We start from the raw sequence: 3,808 nt of genomic DNA, 5'->3' as shown, positions 1-3,808 counted from the left end.
CACACACATTTGTTTGTTTTGTTTTTTGGTCTTTTTGAGACAGGGTCTCCCTGTAGCCCCAGATGACCTCAAACTCGCTATGCAGACCAGGCTGGCCTTGAACGCACAGAGATCTGCCTGCCTCTGCCTCCCGAGTGCTGGGATTAAAAAATGTGCACCACCACACCCAGCTCATAAAAAATACTCTTAAGACACTACCACCACATGGTAGCACACACCTTTAATTTCCACACAGGTGACATAGGTAGGCAGATCTCTGTGAGATCAAGGCAAGCCTGGTCTACGTAGTGAGTTCCATTACAGCTGCGGCTGCAGGGAGACCCAGTCTAAAAAGACTGAAAAAAAAATCCCTACAAAAGAACCCACGATTTGACCCAGTTACACTGCTCCTTGGCATATACCCAAGGAACTCATCCTATTGCAGAGACAATCGTACATCCATGTTTGTTGCTGCTCTTTTCACAATAGCTAAGAGATGGAAGCAACCTAAGTGTCCCTCAGCTGACAAGTGGATAATGAAAATGTGGTGCATTTATACGATGGAATTTTACTCAGCAGTAAAGAAAGATGAAATCAAATCATGAAGTTTGCAGGTAAATGGATGGAACTAGAAATGGTTATACTAAGTGAAGTAACACAGACTCAGAAAAAACAAAAAACGACGTATGTTCTCTCTTATATGTGGATCCTAGCACCAAATCCTTATAAGTGAATATGTATCCAGACATAACTACAGTAACCAGGATAATGAAAAGGAACCAGGGAAGTAAAGGAAAAGTAAGAATCTGAAAGAAAAGAACAGTAGAAAACGGGTGTTAACAAGGGATAATAATGGGGTTATTTTAAGGGGAGGTGGGAGGGAAGGTTATACAAGGAACCTAGGGGATAAAGGGAAAGAAGGAGCTCAAGAGAGGTGGGACCATAGAAGAAGGGTATTATTAAAGGAGAAATAGGAAAAACAGGGGCACCTTAAATGGGGAAACCTTGGTGGAAGGGCTAGACAATGTAAGAGATAAATAAAACCTAGCTAGTTTTAGAAAACCAGAGGGCCAACAACCTACTGACAAATTATACATACAACCAGTTCAAAGAATGTAATATATGTCTAGGCAAGGTTTATTTGAGAGCATTTGGTTTTTTCCCAAGCTCTATCTACATGGCATATGGTAATTAAAAGTACCAGACTGGTGGAATGAACCTTCTTGGATGTTTAACAGCCATACTTTGAGGCCTATACTAATTTGGTCAGGATGACACAAAGGAGAGCTTTTACTCCTTGCCATCCTATGTTGACTAAGTTCTAGGGGACTATGAACATCTCTCAAAATGTCCTGTAATTGTGGTGAGTCACCTGTCCTCTTGATCAAGGAGGCCATGGAGACCCCACCAGATGGACCTGAACCAGTGTCCGGTCTACAAAGAGGAAGGTCAACACAGAGGAATCATTTCCTCCATGCTTCCTAGCGAAGCCCACCATGGTTGAGTAGGACCTTTGACTTACCTTCACATAGATGGAACTGGTAAAAGGAGCCAGGGCCTCCTCCCAAGCCCATGTGACCCCTGAGGAACAGATCCTCAAAGTACCTTAAGAGTAAAAATAAATTTATCTGGGCCAACTGTAGGATCTTAAGCACCCAAAGGAAAGTATAACCAAAGATTAATGGGGTCAATATAATTTTTAAGAGTCCATATGTATAGTTAAAGGCTACATAACAAGAAACAATGCCAGAGAGGCGATACCTTCCTTTGAGTTATTGGCCAGAGTGGCCCAAAAGGCTCCTAGACAGTAACCCAGCATAGAGCTGGGAAAATGAACAGCAGACCCCAATCTTACCTAAAGGAATATTGACCACTGATTGCTGCTAGATGAGGAAGAGCTGATCTTCCTCAAACAAGGATCTCTAGATAGGCTGACTAGACTCAGCAGATGGACAAGCACTGGAGAATGGCTGGGGGTGTCAACAATACAGTGGACAGTAACAGGGATGATGGAGTATATGGGCTCCAGTGTGTTGGAGGCTATGGGAGGGTGCCATTTGGGAAGTCGGTATATAGATGAATAAGACAGTGTGGGGTGTTCTGTATGATATACACACACAAAAATCAACAAATTAAAAAAAAAGACTTTTATTTGAGGAGGAAGCATAAAAATTTACTTCATCTTAAATAGTAGAGGTGATAAACATTACCAGTGAAATCTACCTGATGACTTTATATCCCTACTCAGGTACTAAGGATCTGAGTGTAACCAACTGTGACTAGTTATCATCAGATACATAGAGACTAAAGACACATGTGCAAACATCTGTTAGTAGCATTAAAAATGTAGGGAATGGCATATTTTAAAATGAAATGGAGGTCCTCTTTAAAGGGTAAATAGAGATCTTTAAAGGGTAAAAACATTCAATTTTATGTCTTACAGGGTTTATACTGATTTCAATATTGTATATCTATATTAATTCAACTGTGAATCTAAAATTTTACAGCCACTTTTGAAAAACATTACCATTGAAATTTACCTGATGTCATTATATCCATGCTCAGATGCCAAGGATCTCAGAAAGTAACTGACTATGACTAGTAATAATCAGATATATAGAGATTAGAAATGCATGTGTAAACATCTTAGTGTTAATTGCATTAAAAATGAATTTTTCTGTATAAAACTGTGTATTTTAATAATGAAATGGAGGTATTTTTAAAGGTTAAAACCTCATTCAATTTTATGTCTTATAGGGTTTATACTGAGTACAATATTGTATAACTGTATTAATTCAACTGTAAACCTAAAAATTTACAGCCAATTTTGAAAGAGATGCATCTTAGCTCTGGAAATTGTTATTGAATATGTCAATGATGCTGTAATGAAATGCTTCTTCTAATTATGTGGTTATTAAATAAATAATTTTAAAAAGTGTAAAAAAAAAAAAAAAGAAAAGAAAGTAGAGCTGGACATGGTAGCTCATGTCTGTAATCTCAACACCAGGGGGCACCACAGCAGAAGGATTGCCAGGAGTTTAGGGCTGGTTTTGGCTTTATGAGTTCCATTGTGAGTTCTAGGCCAGCCTGGGCTATGCAATGAAACCCTGTCTCAAAAAATAAAGAAAGAACAACAACAAAACCTCCCTAAATGCTAAAACAAAAAGAATGGAAAAAGCCAAGGGGTAGGGGCGATAAAAGATAAGGCTCTCCCAAACCCAGAAGCAGCCGCTATATAAAGTCCCATGTTAGAGTCACTGACTTAACAGCAGGGAATCCCTCTAGTTCTTCTCTTAGAGCTTATTTACTCCAACTTTGCAAACAATTTTAATGAGCTCAGGCATGCTTCATTTGCAGAGAATAGCACATTAGGAAAAGCACATTTAAGGATGCCTAGTATCACTGCACGTGGGGATATTGACAGCAATATAAAGTACCAGCTGGGAAGAAGTTCAAACAAAGAAAAACCACATCAAGCCATAGGAACAAGTCCAAAGATTATATTAGTTTGGAGATACTTGACAAAAAGACCATGACCAAACCATTGGAGCCCAACCTCAAATGCTATCTGATAACAGTGAGACTTCAAAATGATGTGGAATCACTCACAGAAGATGGGCTCAGTTAAGCCATAGCCTCTTGAAGGAGAGGGGATGGGGAATATTCATTTCATTAACAATTTTTATGCAATGGCTTAAAAATGCCATTTTATATATGTTTTGGAAACCAAAGAAATAAACTTTGTTCAGCGGGAAAGTTAATGTATGTGGATTATCTCTGGTGTTGTCATGGAGTTATTGCAGGGAAAGTGGATTCAATGCTGAGTTGA

General features: G+C 39.0%; 2 protein-coding genes across 4 annotated transcripts in view; one reads left to right on the top strand and one right to left on the bottom strand.

The window, feature by feature from the left end:
• Kiaa1549l (KIAA1549 like) overlaps nucleotides 1-3,808 on the bottom strand; it is a 342,411-nt gene that overhangs the window by 16,943 nt on the left and 321,660 nt on the right. The gene's annotated exons all lie outside the window — the stretch shown is intronic.
• CUNH11orf91 (chromosome unknown C11orf91 homolog) overlaps nucleotides 1-3,808 on the top strand; it is a 42,287-nt gene that overhangs the window by 37,298 nt on the left and 1,181 nt on the right. The window lies entirely within an intron of this gene.

Source organism: Nannospalax galili, unplaced genomic scaffold, assembly GCF_000622305.1.
Source record: "Nannospalax galili isolate Female #2095 unplaced genomic scaffold, S.galili_v1.0 scaffold11, whole genome shotgun sequence".
NCBI classification, from domain to species: Eukaryota; Metazoa; Chordata; class Mammalia; order Rodentia; family Spalacidae; genus Nannospalax; species Nannospalax galili.
Note: the sequence above shows the minus strand (reverse complement) of the source record. Positions and strands in the feature narration are given on the sequence as shown.